The 24,797-nt window shown below is 44.7% G+C and overlaps 2 protein-coding genes across 2 annotated transcripts in view; both read right to left on the reverse strand.

The window, feature by feature from the left end:
* The window catches only part of LOC146333947 (mucin-16-like), a 46,162-nt gene extending 21,984 nt beyond the window's left edge, over positions 1-24,178 (reverse strand). The window contains exon 1 of the mRNA XM_084825008.1: positions 20,199-24,178. The gene's annotated coding sequence lies outside the window, so the exon portion shown is untranslated. The remainder of the gene's footprint in view (positions 1-20,198) is intronic.
* The window catches only part of LOC146333946 (uncharacterized), a 96,943-nt gene that overhangs the window by 41,897 nt on the left and 30,249 nt on the right, over positions 1-24,797 (reverse strand). The window lies entirely within an intron of this gene.

Here is a 24,797-nt window from a genome sequence, read left to right on the forward strand (position 1 = left end):
CCTCTGGCACTTCCCCCGTCCTCCATGATTTCTCAAAGAGAATAGACAGCGGTTCTGAGAGTTCTTCTGCCAGTTCCTTTCTTACTCTAGGATGCAGTTCATCTGGCCCTGGAGATTTGAACTCATTCCAAGTAGTTAGGTGTTCCTTGACCATATGCCTATCGATCTCAAGCTGCAGTCCTGCCCCTTCAGCCTGTACTTCACCTTTGCTAGGGGGTCATAGACCGTCTTTTGGGAGAAGACTGAGCCAAAGTAGGAATTGAGCACCTCTGCCTTTTCTTTGTCATCTGTTATCGTTCTGCCATCCTTATTTAATAGTCGAACCACCATTTCTTTCCTCTGTCCTTTACTATGCACGTAGCTGAAGAAAGCCTTTATGTTGCTTTTGGCATCCCTCACTAAGCTCAGCTCGTTCTCAGCTTTAGCCTTCCTGACGCCATCCCTGCAATTGTGTGCTACCTGCCTATACTCTTCCTTTGTTGCTTGGCCTTCCTTCCACTTTCTGTGTGTGTCCTTTTTTGTTTTCAGGTCATCGCTAAGCTTTTTGTGAAGCCACATTGGCTTCTTCTGTTGTCTTCCGCCTTTTCTTCTGGTTGGAATTGTTTGTGATTGTGCCTTGAGAATTTCCTTTTGTAAAAGCTCCCACCCATCTTGGACTCCTTTTCTCGTTAGAGTTGCTTGCCATGGGACCTTACTGATCATTGTTCTGAGTTTATTAAAATCAGCGTTCCTAAAATCCAGGGTACGCGTTTGGCTACTTGAGAACCAAGAACTCAAGTATAACATGGTCGCTTTCCCCCGGAGTTCCTGTAACTGCTACTTTACCCACTAAGTCATCTCTGTTGGGTAGGATCAAGTCAAGGATAGCCGATCCTCTAGAGATCCTTCCTCTACTTTTTGTAGGAGGAAATTTTCAGCAACAGGAAGTTATCCACAAGAAATCCATTTCAAGAGGTTAAGAAGGGAATGTGGCAAGTTCCCCCCTAAGTACAGTATGGGAAGCGTAGATTGAGATGGAACTCTAATTTACAGTTAAAGATAGCAGTTGTCCTATTAAGTGAATATAGGCTGATGCTAAGAGCTAGATTTCTTGGGGCAAATACAGAAGATCCCCTGCCTATGTATCATATCATGGTGAAGCATTTGGGAACTATTTGCTCAACCAACTCTGCTTAAGCCAAGACATCATCTGGAGGGTTGGTTTGATTGGGAGTGTAGGCAAGCGAGACGTGATCTCTGCTCCCTGAGCAGACAGGCTCATATTTGAGCCCTCAACCCCTTGCTGAGGGATTTGACGGTAGAGCGTCACTTATATAGGAAATTGCTGAAGCAAAAGCAGTTGGGCTTGATGGTCTTATAGGCCCCTTCCAACCCTACTATTCTATGACTATTCTATGATAAGCCTCTTATTACATTCAGTTATGGACAGATATAGATCAGGTGGCAATTACTCGGGACTCAGTGAAATTCTGGCAGCTGGTATCCTGCAAACTAAAGGAAACTAAATATGGTCTGGAGGCACATATTATACCTGAGACATGGGAAACGTATTTTGAGGCTGGCATAGACCTGGACACAAATTATTTGTCACCACTTCAGCTCCCTAACATCATAGAAACTGATATGTGGCCAGCTGTGACTGCCACTGAGGTGAAGCAATTAATTTCAAGCTTAGGTAGGCGGAAGGCACCTGGGGAAGATATGCTTCCTCCAGAGATGTTTTTGGAAAATTTACATTGGTGGGACCCCGTATTGGCCAAGCTCTTCACTTATATCAAGTCAACTGGCAGATTCCCCAGTGGTTGGAATCAAAGTATTGTTGTCCCAATTTTCAAGAAGGGGGACAAATCCTCACCAGCCACCTATCCCCCATTAGCCTGTTGGAAGTATCCTGCAAATTGTATACACTATATCTGCTCGCTAAAGCGGAGGCTTGGGCAGATCAAAATAATTTTATTGGAGAGGAACAAGCAGGCTTCTGTCACAGTAGATCAAGCATAGGTCAGTGTTTTGTGGTAAATCGTCTGAGAAAGAACTAAGCATGTCCCCCGAAGAAGCATCTATATGCTGCTTTTGTTTATTTGACCTCAGCCTTCGATAGAATAAACAGAGGCTGTGGCATAAATTATGGAAGCTTGGGATGAATAGGTGCCTTTTGATTTTGATCAAGAACTTATATTCTGATACAGTGATTCAAGTAAGAGCTGGTAAAAAAGGACAACTGTCAAAGGAGATTAAAACAACAAAAGGCGTAAGACAAGGATGCTTGCTGGCTCCATTTTTGTTTAACATTTATGTAAATGATATAGTTGCACAGCTAGCCAGTGACTCAAATTTCCCAGTGTCCATTGAGGCTTGGAAATGGAATATATTATTATATGCTGATGACATGGTTCTTTTATCTCAAAATTTAATAGGCATGAGAAGACTGTTGAAAGGTTTGGGGGATGTTTGTAACAACGAACAACTATATGTAAATTACTCAAAGTCTAAAGTTATGGTTTTTGGTACCCGCTCACACAAACATAAATGGATACTGAATGAGCATCAGCTGGAACAGACTTATGAGTTTAATTATTTGGGAGTCTGTTTCACTTAGAATGGATCCTGGACTGGCCACTTGTCAGCTACTAAGCTGAAGGCTCAAAAATCTATGCAGACAGTATTAAAATTTGCCAAAGCCAAGGGAGGTAATTTAGTGGTTTGGGCTGTTAGAGCTTTTGTGGCAAAGGTCATTCCACAGATTACATATGGGACTTCTCTGTGAGATGCTCATGAGAGTCTTTACAGAATAAGTTCTTAAGAGCATTACTGGGTCTCCCACCAGACACACCTGCCAGTTATATATACAGGCAGAAGTCAGAGTAATGCCAATAATATACTCTATTTGGCATACTGTGTTCTTCTGCTCCCTCAAAATGGAAAGCTTGGCTAATGAACTAACAACTCATTGTGTAGCAGAGCAGAGAAGCTCCACCATTAAAAACAATTGGCTAATAAGATGTGAAGCAAGTTTAATTAAATTTGGGCTGGACCCTAAAGCGGTAGCATCTAGTGATACACAGAACAGCTGCAAATCTATTACAGAACAGATGCAGGCATATTATGTTAGGTTGGACACTGAAGCAATTAGGGCATCCAGATTTTCCTCTTGTTACGCCTCCCTAAAAACATACCATGGGGAAGAGAAATACCTGTCTGAGATCACATCTCCCTTCACAAGGCCTTTATAGCCTTGCGCTTCCAGACAATGAAAACTAATTTTAGGGAAGGAAGATATAAGAACATCCCCAGGGAACAACGTTTCTGTATTGTGGCAGTCATGTGGTTGAGGATACAATACACTACGTGCTACACTGCAAGTTATATAAAATTCCAAGAGATAAATATTTAATGAGGTGTTTCACACCTGTAGCTAACCTTAATGATCCTTAATGATATGGATAAAATTAAATATTTGTTGTCAAGTACATCCAAGTTTGTTATGCTTAACACAGCTAGATTTGTGGTAAAATCCCAGCTCAGAACAGCCCAAGAGGATAAAAGTTTTTCTTAAGAAAAGTGGTTTCTGCAATCGCATGTTCTTGTAAGTCACTGAGTATTTGTATACTGTATATTGAATTTTAACCTGGTGATAGAACTTTTATTGTTAATACCCTGTATTGCATTGATCGGTGTCTGTTGTTGGTCTCTGGCTACAACCTGTACTGGGTTGCCCAATAAAATAAATAAAAACAAAATAGAGCTCAGATACCACCCATCACATTTTTAGGGCTGCATTCTTCCCCCTGGCTAACCAGCAAGATCAGTTGTATTTGTGTGTGATTTTAAAATTATTTTTTTTTAATATAAATACTTATAGAAATTGCCAATGGCATCTGCCATCGGCAAAGAGCATCTCCCCATACACGCTTCCATACATGGAAGGGATGCTTCTTCTATGATGAATCCTGCCACAACAAATGCGTGCATCATCTAAACACAAAAGAAGCATGTTTCTTGCTTCAAGAAATGCCCCCCCCCCCCCCGGTGCAAATGTATATAAGAGAGCTTCGGCTATTGGGCAGTATAGAAATGAAATAAATAAAAAAATAAATATATGAATTTAATTGACTGATGGATTGATTGACATTTCTTCAATCAGGCTGCATCCCTAATCAGAACTCATAAGATTCATCAGTTTTCATTAATGCAGCCTTCACCAGCCTGGCCCCCTCTGGATGTGTTGGACTATACCCCCCATCATCCAGAGCCAGCACACTGGCTGGGGATGATGGAAATTGTAGTCCGACACATCCAGAGGGTGCAAGGTTGGTGAAGGTTGCATTGCTCAGTCGACAGTGCTACATTTGGTACGTTTATATCCCCCCCTGGGGTGCCCTACTCAGGCCACCTATTTGCTCCCCCTTTTAATTTTCACAACAAACCCATGAGGTAGGTTAGGCCAAGAGATAAGTAACTGGCCCAAGATCACCTAATGAGCTGGTTCATGGCTGAGTAGCGGATTTGAACTTTTAATTCCCTGGGCCTGGTCCAGCACCCTAATGACTCCACTGTGCTGGATCAAATGCAATTTGCTTCTTGAGAAGGCTGCAGGCAGGACAGAATGACAATAGCTCTTCATTGCTGTTTGTCTGCAGCATGTTGTAAATACAGATAGACTGCTTCTGAGCGTGGAAGGCCCATCTAGTCATCATGTGTTATAGCAGGGATGGGGAGGTGGTAGAAAGAGAGAGAGAAAGGAACTGGGGTGGCCAGGGGGGGGAGAGGAAAGGGGTAGCCCCATCCACATTTGGCTCTGGCTCCACCCACTGCAGTCCCAGACAGTTTACCCTGAAGGGAATGCAGTCCTCAACAGAAAACAATGTTTCCACATGCTGGCTCCTAGCCACTGATAGATGCATCCTGTCTATATTGACTCAAAAGCATTCTCCCCCTCCTTTTTATGTTCTCATTATGCTGAAATAGAAGCTCCACCTTCAGTGGCAGTCTACCTCTTCATACCAGGAGCTGGGGGACAAACCACAGGGAAGAAAGGTTTTCTTTCCTTCGTTCATCTCCTTCTTGTGGGCTTCCCGAAGGCACTTGGCTGTCTCCTGTTGGAAACAGGATACTGGACTGAATGGACATTTGATATTGATACAGCAAAGCAATTTTTAAAAATGAATTTCAGTTCTAAGCTTGAAGCTATGTAGATTTCATTTAAAGAGATTAAACACTTCAAAGTTTTGTTGCTTGTTGTTCCAATGGGGTAATCTTTGCAAGAGTTCTCTAAAGCCACAGAAAATCTTGCACAGTAAATAGCAGCAGCAGTAATCATCACAACAACAAATACTGCAACTGTAAATAACAATAATAAAACAATAAAATATTTCACAACTAATAACAGTGATAAAAATATTGCACCAGTAATAATAATAATAATAATTTCTATGTATGCATTTATTTAAAGCATTTTTATCCTGCTGCTCAGTCAAAAGGGCTTCTGGAGTGGCTTACAAACAGTCAGTAAAAACAAGAGAGTCCCTGCCTGCAGGCTTACAATCCAAAAAGACACAGCAGAAAAGGAAGAAGGGGAGTGGAGGGGGGGAGAGGAAAAAAGCAAATTTGCTTTGACGGCACAGTGACCAGTTGATACTCGAAAGAGACAAACTTGCCGAGCTTGACCGGGCTGATTCAACATTTTAAAGTCTCGCAAATTAGGGCGAAAGGAGAAAACGCTGCGACCGGTACTGCTCTCTTCCCAGGTCTTTTTTGCCAACTGTGAGTACACTCCCGCAGCAGGCAGCTCTTAGTTTCACTACGAGAGAGAGGGACTTGAATGTCAATAAAGGTCCTATTTAAAGGCTGCTTTGCTGTACAGTCCGCCATGTCATTCCCAGTAATGCCAACATGAGCTGGTGTCCAACAAAAGCCAGCCCATTAAACGCCGTTCTGAGCCTAAGGCCCATATTTCATTCACGATGCTGTTCTTGCAATCTATACCACCAGATTGAATGGCAACTGAACTAACCCAGAAGGGGAATTGGACAAAACAAGGGCATGGGTTGGACAAACCTCCATAATCCATTCTAGCGCCAAAACAATGGCCACCAATTCAGCTGACATGGTCGAGATCCAGTCGGAAAGGTGATATCCTTTCTGTATCCCAAAACTAGGTAGACAAAATGCCGCACTAACACAACCAGTCATAGGACCCCTAGAGCCATCCGTGTAGATCATACAGCACAAGCTCCACCGAGCATGAATATATTCCAAGGACATTGTTTGGCACCCAGAGTGCCAATTTGGTGAATTCCCATCTCACGAATACCTACATCAACCACAGCGGGAGGCCACATCCAACCATTAGGACTACAGTTCCCCATTCTTGGACTGAAACTGTTAAAGTCTAGATATTAGTTAACAGACTGAGGACTCTTAACTACATATGGGCTTTTATTTTTAAATTAGGATCTCCAAACTCCCAGCAGTCATCAAAAAAGTTACACAAAGGGCCCTCTTGTGGCATACCTAACTTATCCCATAACATTGGATCCAGGAATTCACCACGAAGGTCGTTGGGCCATTCTCCACTAGCTCCCTGTAGAACAGTACAAGGAGTGGTAACAAAAGCACCATTAATAATTCTTAATGCCCTTGACTATACGTTATCTAATTGATGGAACGAAGTGGGAGAGGCTGAGCCATAAGCCCGGCAACCTTAATCCAATAATGGTCAAATACAGGCTCGATAAAACATCAGTACAGTTTTCTTATCTGCTCCCCAGGTACTTCCAGATACTGTTTTCAGCATATTTATCCGAAGACTACACTTTTTAAGTGTTAAGTCTATGTGTGCTTTCCAAGTTAACTTTTGGCCAAAAATTACTCCTAGAAACTTAGAAGTAGGCACCACTTGAAGTTGAGCATCATAGAATCATAGAATAGTAGGCTTGGAAGGGGTCTACAAGGCCATCGAGTCCAACCCCCTGCTCAATGCAGGAATCCAAGTCAGAGCATGCCCGGCAGGTGGCTGTCCAGCCTCGTCTTGAAGGCCTCCAGTGTGGGAGAGCCCACCGCCTCCCCAGGTCATGGGTCCCATTGTCGTACTGCTCTAATAGTCAGGACGTTTCTCCTGATGTTCAGCCGGAATCTGGCTTCCTGTCACTTGAGCCCATTATTCCGTGTCCTGCACTCTGGGCTGATCGAGAAGAGATCCCGGCCTTCCTCTCTGGGACCACCTTTCAAGCACTTGAAGAGCACTATCATATGAGAGGCAACCACCCGACAGCAGAAGACCATCCTGACAGTTTTACTAAGGGAAAACCGAAAGCCCCAGGAATTTCCCTGTAAGGATTTTCTTGGGCCTTGTAATTTACATTTGAGCTCAATATGGGGAGGGGGTTACAGCTAATGGGCAACAGGGCAAGTAGGGGAGTAAGATCCACTCTATTAAAAGCAATGTACATGCTGATGAGGGATGTTTTGATAACCTTCCAACCTTATCAACTGTGTCTTCCTTATAAGGAAACTGGGTAAAAGGTAAGTGGTCATAGACAAGAACATGTTATGGTTTGGGATTCCCCCGTCTGGAAATAAAGGAAAGGAAAAAAGGAGCTGTTGACCACATAAAAGGAGAACTTAGACCTGTTACGTAGTAAACAAGAGGTAGGAGGGAATATTTGGGAAATGTGTCATGAGATGGGATGTATAGGATGACATGGACCAATAGTTGTAAAGATTTTAGAATATGTATTAGAGGGGGGTGGGCTGCGGTGGCTTAGTGGTTAAGACGCTGAACTGCAGACCGGAAGGTAGGACAGCAGTTCGAGACCCAAGTGCCGCGTGACGGAGTGAGCTCCCGTCTTCAGTCCCAGCTCCTGCCAACCTAGCAGTTCAAAAGCAAGAAATTGCACGTAGCTAAATAGGTACCACCTCGGTGGGAAAGGTAACAGCGTTCCGTGCACCTGGGTGTTCAGTCATGCCGGCCACATGACCACGGAAGCGTCTTCGGACAGCGCTGGCTCTTCGGCTCAGAAACGGGGATGAGCACCGCACCCTAGAGTCGGACACAACTGGCTGGGGACGCCTTTACCTTTTTATTAGAGGGGAGGACACCAACTTTGAGAGGATATATAATGGGGTACATGGAACAGATCTGGGTCTTCTTTCTTTACTCTGGGCCGAGCCTGCTACACTGTGGTCTATGTTATAGCCCATGGTTGAAGCCAGGGTTTGGAGTAGGAGAGAGAGTCCCTGTATGGTTCTTGGTAAAGTGTGAGTATGGCTTTGCTTGGTTGATTAAACTTTTCTTTGCCTTTCTTTAATAAATGGATTTAGTTTATGTCATTGTTTTAATCCTTATTTATAGAATTTAAGTAAATCTGGGTGAATGTGAACACTCTAGTCTCAGTCCCCAAAGGAACCTCACCTACCACATCAGGGCCAAACTCAGGCTGTTTAAAGTAAGTGTGCCTAGGTACCCAGTACCAGGGACCCTGAAATTTTAGCCTCCAGTTTTTCCCTCACATCTCCATTCCTCTACTTTGTTCAGAGCCAAATTTAGTCTCGAAACAGCAGCTTGCAAAGACCTACTACACGTCCAGATCACAGAGACATCTGCATACACACTAATATCAACACGAGGAAGGACCAGTGGGAGATTGTTAATCATTACATTAATATTAATATTAATAAATGCTGTTTTTGCTTTTTAAAACAATTATCATTTGAACAGGGGAGTAAAGAAAGATCTCCATAGTAATGTTATAGAAATTTCAGCTTTAATATGTCTAGCTTAGCTTAAGCTGTTCTATGTAGCTAGATTTTTGTATGTGTTCTACCTCTGTATAAAACTGCAATGCTAGCAAAGATAGCTTCACAACTTCAAATTTGCCAAGATCATGCCTTAATTAAAAAAAAAAAGAAACATCGTGGAGTAGCCCCGATTCTGCGAGGATAACGCCTTAATTTTAGAAAAAACACCCTGAGCGGGGGATAGGAGGGGGTAAGACTTAGTCTCATTTGAAGGGATAGAACAACCCCCTGCTTAGTGCAGGAAGCCTGATTCCCAGGCAGGCGCCCATCCAACTACTGACCGGGGCCGACCCCGCTTAGCTTCTGAGCGCGCACATCCAGCCCTTTGCTTGCTGCTGAGGAAATGGGGGCTGCTGAGGAAGCTATGCGATCGGTAGCCAGAAGAAGACATGGGGCTGTCGAGAGCTGTGATTGGACAGGGGGGAAATACAAACACCGCCGTATATGGACGAGGGGACTGCGACCGGATACGGTAGGGAAGGTGGAAAATCAGAGCACGTTAAGGGGAAATACCGGGATATCAGGGTACTGAAAGCGGGAGCACGGAAGTGGGAAACAGCCTTCAAAAAGTTCAAAGAGAAACTATGAGAGTTGGTTTCCATCTAGAAAAAAACAGGGCAGCAAATTCTCTTAACTTAAGAGGTGAGAGGAGAAGTTCCCCCTCTCCTGTGACACCTCTAGGCGCAGCTGTTAATGCCGAGCCAATCGGGCAGAGCGCGGAAGCTCAGCCCCTGCAATTTCTCGCTTGTGTCTGCACCTTGTGTCTAAAGAGTCCAGGTTGTCTTTCCCTCGCCTCCCCCTGTCTGCCATCACTCACAGAGCTGTATAAAGAGAGGGCCTCTCTGTCCAGCTGTGCCTCTGAAGCCTGAAAAAATTCCTGCCCCACGTGTTCCAGCTCTTTCTCAAAATCTGAACTGTTCTGACACTCTGCCAGAACTCATGCAGCGTGGAGTTGCCGATGCAAAAATGGTGGCTTGGAACTCTTTGCATGCATGAGAATGCCCTTCCCTTGATCTTGATGGGCCCTGACCATGCAGCCGGAGGAGCGGTATGATTGCTAGATCTGCTGCACCATGCCCTACGATGCAAAACAAATGTTCTCCAGTCATGGTGTTAGATTTCAATGATGTGATATTTGCAAAACGTCTTTGCTGTTAGTTGCAACTATGTTAGTGCCACCCAAGGCAAAGAAAAAAGGTGTGAAGAGAGATAGAGTAAGTAGCAGACAAGGCAGAAGAAGGGAGCAGATAAAAAGGCTAGACAGAATGCAGTTTTGATTGCAGCAGCAGTCACAGGGCGAGCCCCTGATTGGGCAGATAAAGGCTTGAAGAGGGATTTCAGAACTCAGAGAAAGAACATTTGTACAGAAAAAGCGTGGCCATGGTTGCCTCCAGGGTGAATTGGAAGCAGCTGATGCCTAGAGCCCATTACCTAGAAGTGAAGTAGCCACAATAATGTAAGAGTTCTTTAAGATGAGAAAATGTGACTAGAAAGAAAAGGGAGCTTATCCCAAATGTGTGTCGTTGAGATGAATAAGAAGGTTTAAGTGCGTTTCTGTTGAGACAATGGCAAAGAGCCTAACTTGCAGAGAAGACAAGTAGAGAGTTAAAGCTGGTGCATGGCACAGAGAGTTTGAAACATGATCTGCAGAACAGGCAAGTCAGAAAGATGAGTGTGCCTATTGCAAAGAGAAAAAGACATTGGCAGAAAAAAACTGCCCGAAGCTGAAGAGGCAGAAGAAGAGGGGGGGCCGTGGTAGCCATAAAAAGAGAAGAACCAGACTGACGAAGACCAGGGTCCAAAACCTCCACCCTGAAGGGCTGCTTGGCTCTGAAGAACCCTTTAGTTACAATAAGAGTAAAAAGAAAAGAAAGAATGAGACTTACTGACCCAAGAGCGACCTATTGCATGAATTCGTTGTGTCTGAAAGATGCCCAGTTGCACTGCTCAGTCGAGATTTGTTGACAAAAATTACAAGCAGAGATTTTCTTTGAAGATAACAAGATAGTTATCAAGTTGCCAAACTTGCAAAAGACCAATACCAGAGTGTCCTTGTGGCGAGCAAAGCCCCTAAGAGAGTGTAAGCAAAAAGGCGCCTGCCAGGGCAGAGTTTGTTAGGCCTGCACAGACTGACCTTAAGCACAGAGCTCAATCGATAAAGGTTAAACAATACCCTTTGTCATTAGCAGTCAAAAAGGACTGAAACGTTTGACTGACCTGATTATAAAAAAGAAGGCGAAGCCCCTGTATGAAGCTTTGACAAAAATATTACCCACTGGAAGTGGACAACTGAAACAGAAAAGGCTTTTCTTAAACTGAAGCAAGCCTTGATATCACCGCCTGCTTTAGCCTTATCAGACCCCAGATCATGAAACCTTTAGATGCCTTGATGAAGCCAAAAGTAGCAGCTGTGGTGCACGTGAGAGCACACAGAAAGAGTGCCGTTCCTGAAGAAAGAAAAGGCAATGCTTTGGCAGATAAGGCTGCAAAAGGAGCAGCACAGATGAGAGGTGAAGAAGTATATCATGAAGGAGCCCTAATCCCATACTTGAGCACAGACGTGGCTCCAATTTATTCCCCCGCTGAAAATGAAAAAGCCCTTGAATACAAGGTAAAACAAACTGAAGATGGATGGTGGGTAGTCCCGAGAGGCAAAGTATTCATACCCAAGCCTCTTTTGAGTTTTATAGTAAGAGACTTGCACCAGACTACGCATTTAAGAAGAACTGCGATAGATCTACTCGTGAGACACACTGTGGCCCCAAGATTGTATGCTGAAACCCAGAGAGCGGTGGCTAATTGCCCTTTGTGCCTCAAAAACGATCCAAAGATGTCTAAGCCCCCAGCTCAAATGAGAGGTCGCCCATGGGCCTACTATCCTTTGCAGAGACTTCAAAATTGACTTTTCAGACTTGCCCCAGACTCATGGCTATCGGTACCTGCTAGTAACAGTAGACCAATTGACTAGATGGGTTGAAGCCTACCCAACTCACACAGCCACCGCACAGACAGTAGCCAAGATCCTGTTAAAAGAAGTAGTCCCTAGGTTCTTGTAACCTGAAAAAATTGAATCCGATCAGGGGCCCCATTTTGTTAGACAGGTGATGCGAGCAGTGGCCCAGGCACTACAAATTAACTAGAAGCTATACTCCCCCTGGAGACCTCAATGCTCAGGTCAAGTTGAGAGGATGAACCGCACCCTAAAGTCAGAGACTAAGTTGAAATGGCCACAGGCCTTGCCAATCGCCTTGACTCAAATACGGTGCACCCCCAGGGGAAGTATTAAATTGACACCTTTTCAAATGTTGTATGGGCACCCACCTCAGATATTGCCTATGGCTGATAGCTTAAATGTGAATTTAGACGTAAGAGCTTTAGAGATCCAAGAATATGTTACTGCCTTGCAGTCTGTTTTGTCTTGTCTTCTCAGGTTTGCAGCACCACACCAATCCTTGCCTTTGGACACTCCAGTGCATAATTTCAATCCCGGTGATTGGGTGCTGATCCAGTCCTAGAAAGACGAACCACTGACCAAGAAGTAGAAGGGTCCGTTCCAGATCCTGCTCACCACTCACCAGAGGGGGTCACACCAGAAGCTGACCCACCTGAAGACCACCGTTGGAGTAGCGAACCACTAGAGGGACTCAAGTATTTGTTCAAGAGAGAGCTTTCCCCTAACGCTTTTGTTGTTGTTCAGTCGTTCAGTCGTGTCCGACTCTTCGTGACCCCATGGACCATAGCACGCCAGGCCTTCCTGTCCTGCGCTCTCTCCCGGAGTGTGCTCAAGTTCATATTCATTGCATCCGTGATGCTATCTAGCCATCTCATCCTCTGCCGTCCCCTTCTCCTTTTGCCTTCAGTCTTTCCCAGCATCAGGGTCTTTTCCAGGGAGTTTTCTCTTCGCATTAGGTGGCCAAAATATTGGAGCTTCAGCTTCATTATCTGTCCTTCCAATGAGCAGTCAGGGTTGATTTCCTTTAGGATGGACTGATTTGACCTCCTTGCAGTCCAGGGGACTCGTAAGAGTCTTCTCCAGCACCACAGTTCGAAAGCATCAATTCTTCGGCGCTCAGCCTTCCTTATAGTCCAGCTCTCACAGCCATACATTACTACTGGGAAAACCATAGCTTTGATTATACGAACCTTTGTCGGCAAGGTGATGTCTCTGCTTCTTACTATGCTGTCTAGGTTTGCCATAGCTTTCCTCCCAAGGAGCAAGCGTCTTTTAATTTCATGGCTACAGTCACCATCTGCCGTGATCTTGGAGCCCAAGAAAGTAAAATCTGTCACTGCTTCCATTTCTTCCCCTTCTATATGCCAGGAAGTGATAGGGCCAGATGACATGATCTTAGTTTTTTTAATGTTGAGTTTCAAACCAGCTTTTGCACTCTCCTCTTTCACCCTCAACAAGAGGCTCTTGAGATCCTCTTCGCTTTCTGCCATTAGGGTGGTATCGTCTGCATATCGGAGGTTGTTGATAATTCTCCCGGCAATCTTAATTCCGACCTCTGATTCATCCAATCCGGCATTTCTCATGATGTACTCTGCATATAAGTTAAATAAGCAGGGTGACAATATGCAGCCTTGTCGTACTCCTTTCCCAATTTTGAACCAATCGGTTGTTCCATGTCTGGTTCTTACTGTTGCTTCTTGACCCTCGTACAGGTTTCTCAGGAGACAGGTAAGGTGGTCTGGTACTCCCATCACTTTAAGAATTTGCCACAGTTTGTTGTGATCCACACAATCAAAGGCTTTAGCGTAGTCAATGAAGCAGAAATAGACGTTTTTCTGGAATTCTCTTGCTTTCTCCATGATGCAGCGAATGTTGGCGATTTGATCTCTAGTTCCTCTGCCTCTTCGAAACCCAGCTTGTACTTCCGGTAGTTCTCGGTTCGCATACTGCTGAAGCCTAGCTTGTAGGATTTTGAGCATCACCTTGCTGGCATGTGAAATGAGCGCAATTGTGCGGTAGTTTGAACACTCTTTGGCGTTGCCCTTCTTTGGAATTGGAATGTAAACTGACCTTTTCCAGTCTTGTGGCCACTGTTGAGTGTTCCAGATTTGTTGGCATATTGAATGCAGCACTTTAACAGCATCATCTTTTAGGATTTTAAATAGCTCAGCTGGGAGACTGTCATCTCCGCTAGCTTTGTTGTTACTAATGCTTCCTAAGGCCCACTTGACTTCACTCTCGAGGATGTCCGGCTCAAGTTCAGTGACCGCACTATCATGGCTATCAGGGACATTCAGATCTTTCCTGTATAGTTCTTCTGTGTATTCTTGCCACCTCTTCTTAATCTCATCTGCTTCTGTTAGGTCCCTGCCTTCTTTGTCCTTTATCATGCCCGTCTTTGCACAAAACGTTCCCTTGAGATCTCCAATTTTCTTGAAGAGATCTCTAGTCTTTCCCATTCTGTTGTTTTCCTCGATTTCTTTGCATTGTTCATTTAAGAAGGCCTTCTTGTCTCTCCTTGCTATTCTCTGGAACTCTGCATTCAGTTGGGTATATCTTCCCCTTTCTCCCTTGCTTTTCGCTTCCCTTCTTTCGTGAGCTACTTGTAAAGCCTCATCAGACAGCCACTTGGCTTTTTTGCATTTCTTTTTCTTTGGGACGGATTTTGTTGCTGCCTCCTGAACAATGTTACGGACCTCCGTCCATAGTTCCTCAGGCACTCTGTCTATCAGGTCTAATCCCTGAAATCTATTCCTCACCTCCACTGTATATTCATCAGGGATATGATTTAGGTCATACCTGAACGGTTTATTGGTTTTCCCGACGTTCTTCAATTTAAGCCGAAATTTTGCAAGAAGCAGCTCATGATCTGAGCCACAGTCAGCTCCAGGTCTTGTTTTTACTGACTGTATGGAGCTTCTCCATCTTTGGCTGCAAAGGACATAATCAATCTGATTTCGATATTGACCATCTGGTGACGTCCATGTGTAGAGTCGCCTCTTGTGCTGTTGGAAAAGAGTGTTTGCTATGATCAGCGTGTTCTCTTGGCAAAACTCTATTAGCTTTTGTCCTGCTTCATTTTGTACACCAAGGCCATGCCTGCCTGTTATCCCAGTGATTTCTTGACTTCCTACTTTAGCATTCCAATCCCCTATGATGAAGAGGACATCTTTTTTTGGTGTTAGTTCTAGAAGGTGTTGTAGGTCTTCATAGAACCGATCAACCTCAGCTTCTTCGGCCTCAGTGGTTGGGGCATAGACTTGAATTACTGTGATGTTGAATGGTTTGCCTTGGATTCGTACTGAGATCATTCTATCATTTTTAAGATTGTACCCCAGTACTGCTTTTCCCACCCTTTTGTTGACTATGAGTGCTACTCCATTTCTTCTAAGGGATTCTTGCCCACAATAGTAGATATGATGGTCACCTGAATTAAATTCGCCCATGCCTGTCCATTTTAGTTCGCTGATTCCCAAGATGTCGATGTTCAATCTTGCCATCTCATGTTTGACCACCTCCACCTCCAGCTGTCCGTCTTGGGTGGCCCTGCACGGCATAGCTTATGGCTTCACTGAGTTATGCAAGCCCCTTCGCCACAACAAGGCAGTGATCCATGAAGGGGCCCCTAACGCTTACTCATGCGCATTATTCTTTCCTTCTTAAGTTTAGTTGTCTTAACACTCCCCACTCGAGTAAAAACAAATTAGTTTAAGAGGCATGCTGAGCTTATGTTTAAGCAGAATAGAGATGATTCTGTTCTTTATTACTAACACCCATCAACTGTCAGAGACTTCACTTTGTTGCCTGCCTTGATTAGAGAACCGCAGGTAATAGTTGGAGCTCTACAGAAAGAGGGCACTCTCTTTTCAAGGGTTCCTGATGAATTGAACAAAAAGTTCAAATTCCAGTCTTACACCAAGAGAATGTGTTTTTGTTGTCAACATTCTGGTAGCTAGAACAGAAAAAGCATCCTAGGCTTCACTTGCCGCTTAGAGAAAACCGTCAGTGCCACAGCCATAATAGTAAGGGCCATGCAATCTGAAATTGAGGATCTCAACCAGCAAGTGGCACAACATAAGTTTGTTTTGGATTATCTCTTAGCACATCAAGGTAGTTTCTGCACCTTAGTAAAGCAAGGGTGTAAAGTTCCATGATTTAAACAAAACCGTAGAAGATGAAATTGCCAAGTTACAAGATATGATCAGACAGAACTATCCAGGGGCAAGTGATCCTTAGTTATGATTGACTTCTTGGCTCCCTGATTTTGCATGGTTGAAACAACTTGTGATTGGCGCAGCTCTGTTTGTTATAATACTATTGATGATGGTTTGCGCCTTTAAGTGCTGGACCAAGGAGAGGTATAAGATTTGAGAAAAGCCTTTTGAGCGGGGAGTGTTATGGAAATTTCAGTCGTAATGTGGCTGTTATCCCATGATTTTATAAGCTAGGCTATGTCTAATCCAAGGGCCGCGGTGGCTTAGTGGTTAAGACGCTGAACTGCAGACCGGGAGGTCACAGCAGTTCGAGACCCGAGTGCCGCGTGACGGAGTGAGCTCCCGTCTTCAGTCCCAGCTCCTGCCAACCTAGCAGTTCGAAAGCAAGGAATTGTGAGTAGCTAAATAGGCACCGCTTCGGTGGGAAAGGTGACAGCGTTCCGTGCACCTCGGTGTTCAGTCATGCCGGCCACATGACCACGGAAGCATCTTCGGACAGCGCTGGCTCTTCGGCTCAGAAATGGAGATGAGCACCACACCCTAGAGTCGGACACGACTGGTTGGGGACACCTTTACTTTTTTTTATGTCTAATCCACTTCTGTGTGAGACTGCCACACTGACAGAGACACAGCGCCTGATCAGAGACTCAGGAATGCCGAGACTGTGTTTACGTTAGAGCACACGACCATCTCCCCGCTGCCCCTCTCTGCGCATGCCCGAGTATGTGAAAGGCGTGGCCTGCTTCCCGTCTCCTTCTCCGCTAGACAAACAGGTTAGTGGAGCGCAAGCGTAACGCAGCCCCCAGAGGCTTGTGTATATAAGCTTCTGGATCACACTACTTGATTGCCATCTCTGCTGGTGCATTAGCCCCAAGGGCTGCCTTATTCTGCAGAATAAGACCGTGTTGGACCAGACCTCTGCCTCCTCCCGTTCTGGGTAGACAAATTGGACAAGTCTGCCAGGGACAGGACACAATTTTTGTAACAGTACAATCAGAATCCAGAAGAGAGAGAGAAAAGATCAATGCTTTTGACATCTCCTGCTTGAAAAAGCCTCGATTTCCCTACCCAATGCCTTATCAGTGTTGCAGAACCCAGAGTCAGAGAGACCACGGAGTGAAGGAAAAAGAGATTCTTTATTTAACGTGCGGGCTTAAGGCTGGAATCATTTCCAAAGAGCCAGAAGCCCCAAAATACATCAGCACATTGGTTTTATAGACACTGTGACACATAGGAAACAGCTCCTCCTCCCCCTCCCGCGTGGGGTTGCAGTCCTCAACATTTCTTTTCCCAGCACCATTGTTCATAATACAAGAACTGGGTTATAGGGTAGCCATGATAAGGAGAGAACAGAAGAGAACAGCAGAGAACAAGATATACAATTGTATGACCTTTGACAAGACAAGGAATTCCTGTGTCTCGTCAGCTTACAACAATATATTCGAGGGAGAAAGAGCTCAGCAAGAACATGAAGCATGAGACTGCATGAGGCTACTTAGTCTGACCCCCGATATGGCTGCTACATTCCCCCCTTAAATGCATAATTTCATTACAATTATAGCATTTCTGATAACTATACAAAGCTTTTTGTGACATACATATTATTTAGCCTTTTGTTGGGCTATTAGAGCGTAGAGGGCAGCAGTTTTACTAGCTGAGACATAAACCAGATTGGTTAAACAGCGCATAAGACAAGGAACGCAGAGACATAACAGTATCTCTATGAACAACACTGGTAGAATTAGGATGAACAATGCTTTAAATCAGCTAAGATCTGGAAGCCAAGGGGTTAACTAATTTAGCTAATTGTTTTGTCTTATTGCTTTGTTAGCTACTATATTGTGCAGCTTGTTGATTTGTTCATCTACAGCATTGCCATTATCAGTTAAGTTAAAACAACAGAGCTTTTGGTGTGTCTCACAACTTAAATGATGAAGAAGGAAGAGGTAATCTATACCAGCTCTATTTTCTAGAACTGCACCTCTTAGATCACGCAACTCTTTATTTAACAATGACAATGCTCGTGAGGTGGCATTTATGCTTTTGGCTAAGCTGCAAGCTAACCGGTTGATCTCCAGACCATCAGCCGAGGCTAAACCTGGAACCCCAACCAGTGACATTGCTAAGGCCAATTTTTTTTTACAGACCAGTCAGTCTGACATCAATCCCTGGGAAAATTCTGGAGCAGATCATAAAGCAATCCATCTGGAAGCACCTTGACAACAATGCCGTGATTACTCGAAGCCAACATGGATTTGTCAAAAACAAGTCCTGCCAGACAAATCTGATCTCATTTTTTGATCAAGTCACCTCCCTTGTAGACCGTGGGAATGCTGTAGACATCATATACCTCGACTTCAGCAAAGCTTTCGACAAAGTGCCCCATGATATCCTGATGAGCAAACTAGCTCGAAGTGGGCTAGAGGAAACAACGATCCGGTGGATCCACAGTTGGCTACAGAATCGAACTCAAAGAGTGCTTATCAATGGGACCTTCTCAAGCTGGGGAGAGGTAACGAGTGGGGTACCGCAGGGCTCAGTCCTGGGCCCAGTGCTCTTCAACATTTTTATTAATGACTTGGAGGAGGAGGTGCAGGGAATGCTGATCAAATTTGCAGATGACACAAAATTGGGAGGGATAGCTAATACTTTGGAAGACAGAAACAAAATTCAAAGTGATCTGGATAGACTGGAGTGCTGGGCAGAAAACAACAGAATGGCATTTAATAGGGACAAATGCCAAGTTCTGCACCTAGGAAAAAGAAACCAAATGCACAGTTACAAGATGGGGGATACGTGGCTCAACCACACTACGAGCGAGAAGGATCTTGGAATTGTCGTCGATCACAAGCTGAATATGAGCCAACAATGTGATGTGGCTGCAAAAAAGGCAAATGCTATTTTGGGCTGCATTCATAGAAGCATCGCTTCCAAATCCCGGGAAGTACTAGTTCCCCTCTACTCAGCACTGGTTAGGCCTCATCTGGAGTACTGTGTCCAGTTCTGGGCACCACACTTTAAGAAGGATGCAGACAAGCTGGAGAGGGTTCAAAGGAGGGCAACAAAGATGATCAGGGGACTGGAAACAAAGCCCTATGAAGAGAGACTGAAAGAACTGGGCATGTTTAGCCTTGAGAAGAGAAGACTGAGGGGAGATATGATAGCGCTCTTCAAGTACTTGAAAGGTTGTCACAGAGAAGAAGGCCAGGATCTCTTCTTGATCATCCCAGAGTGCAGGACACGGAATAATGGGCTCAAGTTACAGGAAGCCAGATTCCGACTGAACATCAGGAAAAACTTCCTGAGTGTCAGAGCAATACGGCAATGGAACCAATTACCTGGGGAGGTGGTGGGCTCTCCCACACTGGAGGCCTTCAAGACGAGGCTGGACAGCCATTTGTCAGGGATGCTCTGACTTGGATTCCTGCATTGAGCAGGGGGTTGGACTCGATGGCCTTGTAGGCCCCTTCCAACCCTACTATTCTATGATTCTATGATTCTGAGTCAGAATATAACTGCACGTGACTATTACAATTTTTAGTTAGTTGGAGTGCTCGAGGCTGCCGTCGACGGATTTTCTTGGGCCACAGGGGAAGAATTGGCACCAGTTCAATTGGCGGCTGAGGCAACATGGGTGGTTATTAGACAAGTTGGCAGGAATGAATGACCAAGTGCGGGAACTACATGTCTAAAACCATCCATGAGGCAAAAGTATGTGGGCATCATTAAAAGATATGTTTTGAATTTTATTACAGTGGAAGGGGGCCAGGGATAGCTTTATATTTTCTGGAAAATTTTTGACAATTAAGCATTCGTGCACACATAGCATTTGTTTCAGCAATGATGGGGGTGCGTAGAGTGAACTCTGTAGGGGGTAGGATCTTTGCAACCACGCCCCAATTAGCATTTTGGGAATAAGTTAAACTTACACCATAAACTCTTAACATGGTATCTTTTTGAATTTTCCCAGGATGTCTACAGACAGGTATTAGGCAAGAGCCAATAAGCCTGTTTGCAGGTATACCTCTTGGCAAACAAAAATGTTTTACTTTCGTGATGTTAGCCAGGTGGAGCCAGTAATTATCAGCAAATCACTGGGACAAACTTCTCCTTCCAGGGGCAGACCCCCCTTTTTGCACCTTATTAAGGAAACACAATGCAACACTACTAACACTACAACACGCATGTTTGATCTTCTTTGGGATCTGACCGTACGCTGGGCAGCTATTCACCTGGCAAGCTGCAGGAGGGTCTAGTCCCCTTCTTCAATTCTCCAGTTGCAGGTCTGACCATATGCAGGGGGACAGTCTCCTGGGGTGTCCACAGTAAGGTCTAGCCTGAGTCTTCTTACTGCTTTTTCAAAATGATTTTTAAAGGATTTTTGAAAAGGAAAGAAATCCTTTCAAAGGATTTTCAGGATTTCTGTTTACAGTCTACTCTCCCCCCCTCGCTCTCTTGACTCGTGTCCAATGTATCCAGGGTTTAACTCCAGCTGCTTTCATAGCTGCGGGGGTGGAAAGTATGACAGTTTTCAGTCTTCTCCATCTGGGAGTCAAAGGGTTATTTTTCCCTCTTTAACTCATACTTTAACTCTTGGTTGGACAGGATGAACTTCTGTGATGGGAATGGCTTATTTTCTAAGACAAAGCGATGCTGGGCTTGAAGAACTTCGCTCAGTGTTTGGACTTCTTGTTTAAGGCTAACGTTTGCTTGCTCTTGATGCCACTCCAGTGTCAATTATGAAGTCAATTTCACGGCCCCTCTCAAGCTATCTCCCTCTTCGCCCATTCTGGCCCCTTTGGTTTTCTCTTTTGCATTTGATTTCTTTTATTTGGGCATTCATGCCACTAATGTTCATCTTGTCCACACTGGGCACACTGGTTCTTTTTTAAGAATCTTCTGCCTCTGCTGGGTCTTCTTCTTTTCTTCTCTCGTCCACGTCTTCTTGGGCCTCTGGGTCGAGGGGGGTGTACTGGCGATAGGCATCTGAAAGACGCTCCAAGTACGCTCTGGGGCCTCGGTGGCACCTTGCAGCACTTTAGACACTTCGGTCATATTAACTGACTTCTTCATACCTGCCTTCATGGCTTCTAACAGCAGGGTTTGATACTGGGTGAGGCGCTCTAGCCCCACTTGTGTTTTGGGATTCCAGCGGGGGGGTTTACTTACAAGGAGACTTTATTGGGTAACTTACAGCACACAGGCGTACTTAATGGTTGGATCAGACAGCTTCTCTGAACCACGAGCTATTGGGCTCAATGGGTTTTATACCATACATGTTACCCATGAGGCAGCACAACACTAGCAAGCATTTCCAGCATAGGCTAGAAGTGTTTGGTTCTCAGGCACAGCTTCCTGTAAACAACTTCGCTTCCCAAAGTGCTTGATAACACTTTTATTTATTAGTATGGGAAGACAAATTTTTTCTCTTTTTTTTGCTTTCTTTTTCTTTGCTGATCTGCCTGTATTGCAGATCATGTTTCAAACTTTTTATATAAAACTTTCTGCTCCATGCACCAGCCTTGTCTCTTTATTTGTCTTTTTTAAGTTAAACTCACTTACTTAAACCTTTCTGCCTTACACTAGTCTCAGTGACACACATTTGGGATAGGCTCTTCTTTTTCTAGTTACATTTTCTCATCTTAAAGAACTATTACATTATTGTGGCTACTTTACCCCAGGTAATAAGCTCCAGGCACAATCAGCTGCTTTTAATTTACCCTGGGGGCAACTATGGCCACACTTCTTTTCTACAAATGTTTTTTTTCTTTGCCTCTTGCCTTTTCTTTCTTCTTTTTTTTTCTTCCTTCTCTGTCTGCTACTTTCTCTATTTCCTTCTTTTTTACTTGCCTTTGTCTTTCTTTCCTTGTCATCCATTGGGAACCACACTTAGTATCATTTGGAGTTGCAACTAACACTAATCTGCAAATATCACATATATTTTATGATATCTAAGAAATCATAAAATATATACAACAAACTTTTTCTGCAATTTAACACAATGAATGGAAAACACTTTTTGCATGGTAAGGCATGATGGAGCAGATCCAGCAATCATACTGCTCTTCTGGCTGAAAGCTCAGGGCCCATTAAAATCAAGGGACGGGCATACCCACACACGCAAAGAGTTCTAGGTCACCATTTTTGCATCGGCAACTCTATGCTGCATGAGTTCTAGCAGAAGGAAATCTAAAAGTCATAGATCAAACTCAGCCTGCTGTACACTGAGCTGACTACAAACATAGACATCGGTCCACAGCGATGAGAGTTCAAGTTTATCCAAAGCTTCACAGCACTGTCCATGGCAAGTCTTTGACAATTTAAAATTTTAGTCCATGTGCAGAGTGTCTCTAAAAAGCCCAGATGATGATGGAGGCAAACAGAGAAGGCTCTGGGCAATGAAGATGCGATGTTTCCAGCAAAGGCTCTCCACTTTTGCATCAGTTTAAAAAGGGAAAGTGTGGCCCTACACCCCTTCTGACAGACAAGGGCCTTCAACTTTTTTTTAGCAAGGCCTCTATCTAAACAGAGCAGCACAGCTCAGCTCTCTAGCCGTGACGCTTTAACCTGGGCAACTCCTCTGTAAATTTTATTTTACTTCTGTCAGGTTCTCTCACAGACATTTTAAAAACTTATTCTTTTTTTTTTCTTTTCTAACCTGGTACACGAAAGCACTGAAACACTGAGTGCCAAAACTCAGGACGCTGGGGGGTGATGGGCATCGCCTTATACTTGCATTTTTCAGGCAGCCATTAATCTTCGGGGAGGCGGTGGGGTGATTTGCAGGACTTTAAAGGCAAGCTTCTCAGTTTGTCTGTATTTGTAAATCCCAAGCTCAAAACAGGACAGGATGAGGTACAGGGCAGCTAAATCTTTGCTTTGGCACAGGCAACAAATAACTCGGGTCAGCTTTCTTCGCTGGGGTCTCAAACAGGAAAACAGTCTTAATTTAAAGTTGTAACATCACTGACAGCGTCAGCCAGCCAGCTGCACAGATCTCATTGTTTTTTAAGACAGTTGCTCCAATATCTTCTTTTCTTCTCAATCAGGTTGGGTCTCCCAGCTTACACAGTTTATTGCAGCTTTCAGGAGCATGGTAGTAGCGTGATTTTGGCTTGGCCAGGAACATGCTGTCTGGTTTCTTGGTTTCTTCAGCACACACACTTAGGCAGTGTAACACTGGACACTCAAATCAGTGAGGTTTCTTCATTGCAGGGAATCCCACGGCAAAAGCTTAACGGTTACGCTCTTCAGAAATCATATAGCCGATGGTCAGTAGCTACAGGCTCTATGCAATTCTAACACAGTTCAAAGCTAAACACAGCTACCTTGACAGAGATCTTCAGCGTGGTCTCTCCGCTTCATTCTGCTTTGGGCCAGTCTTATGGCACACTTTCCACTCGAAGAGGGGTCTAGCCTGTGCTCTGGGGGCTGATTCTTCACCTTTATTTTCTATTTTGCCTTCATCTTCTGGGTCTTCATTTTCAGTTTCCATTTCTTAGGGATTTCATCTCAATTAGGCGAGGAGATGATGTTGCACAACTCAGAAAGTTGTGGGCAATTCTCCTCCCCCCCCCCCCTTGGCGCGCTAGGCTAAAGCTACTTCTTCGGCCTCACACTCTCACGCTTCGTTAAAAGCCAGGCTGTCCTGCAACATTTCTCTAATTAACAGCCTCAGATCTTGTTCTTTTTTTTCTCTCAGCTCGGCCTTGAGCTTTTTGCTGTTTCCTCTCTCTATTCTGAATCCTTTTTAAAAAAACCTTTTTCCTTTTTTGTTTGACATACATCCCAAGGGGGTGCAAGTCTTGCTTCCCCCACCTCCCATAGCCTCCCTCCTAAATTGAGGACAGACACAATTAGGGAAGGGGATTTGGTCAGTGAGGAAGGGGTCTCACTGGCCGACACAAGAGGATTTTACACACCACGCACTTTGCTACTGGCCTGGGCACCCGGACGGTCAACGGTATGCGTCAGAAACCGCAGTAGCCACTCACACCATCATCAATCTCTCCACTGCATCCATATGTCCCTGCCACCCACTTTTCCCACTTTTTACCAGAGCGGAAAGTGGCTTCCCCAGCTTCCTACTGAGTACTGGCGTACTGGGTACTGGCGCCCACTCGGGGGTGTGATCAGGCCCCCCTTCTACCCGCAAGGAGTAGGTTCTTTTTGTATACGTATACCACCAACACTGACCTTCTTCATAAGGCGGGGCCCTCTTTTTTTCTTCCCAGTGGCCTTTCTCCCTAAAGGCGGGGCCCTCTTTTTCCCATATACTTGCCTTTCTCCTGAAGGCTTCCAATGTGGGTTTCAACTCAATTGCAGCTGCGATACAGGCAGGGCTCAAGTTCCTTCCTCCGCTTCCCAAGGTTCTCTTGCTGCTCGCTGCCGTTTGGGCGATCCCGGCGCAGGCTTTCTCCCATTCACTCGACAAAAAGGTCGGTGGCGCCAAGAAAGGGAGGCATGCGCCGAGCTCGTCCTCCTGGTGCGGCGATCAAGAGCAGGCAACTGCCACTTCTCTGTGTCAGAGCCTGCCACATCCGAGTCACGGCACCATTTATGTTGCAGAACCCAGAGTCAGAGAGACCACGGAGTGAAGGAAAAAGAGATTCTTTATTTAATGCGTGGGCTTAAGGCTGGAATCATTTCCAAAGAGCCAGAAGCCCCGAAATACATCAGCACATTGTTTTTATAGACACTGTGACACATAGGAAACGGCTCCTCCTCCCCCTCCCGCGTGGGGTTGCAGTCCTCAACCTTTCTTTTCCCAGCACCATTGTTCATAATACAAGAACTGGGTTATAGGGTAGCCATGATAAGGAGAGAACAGA

This window comes from Heloderma suspectum, chromosome W (assembly GCF_057233095.1).
Source record: "Heloderma suspectum isolate Gila_16-S chromosome W, 16-S_ref, whole genome shotgun sequence".
Lineage (NCBI taxonomy): Eukaryota > Metazoa > Chordata > Lepidosauria > Squamata > Helodermatidae > Heloderma > Heloderma suspectum.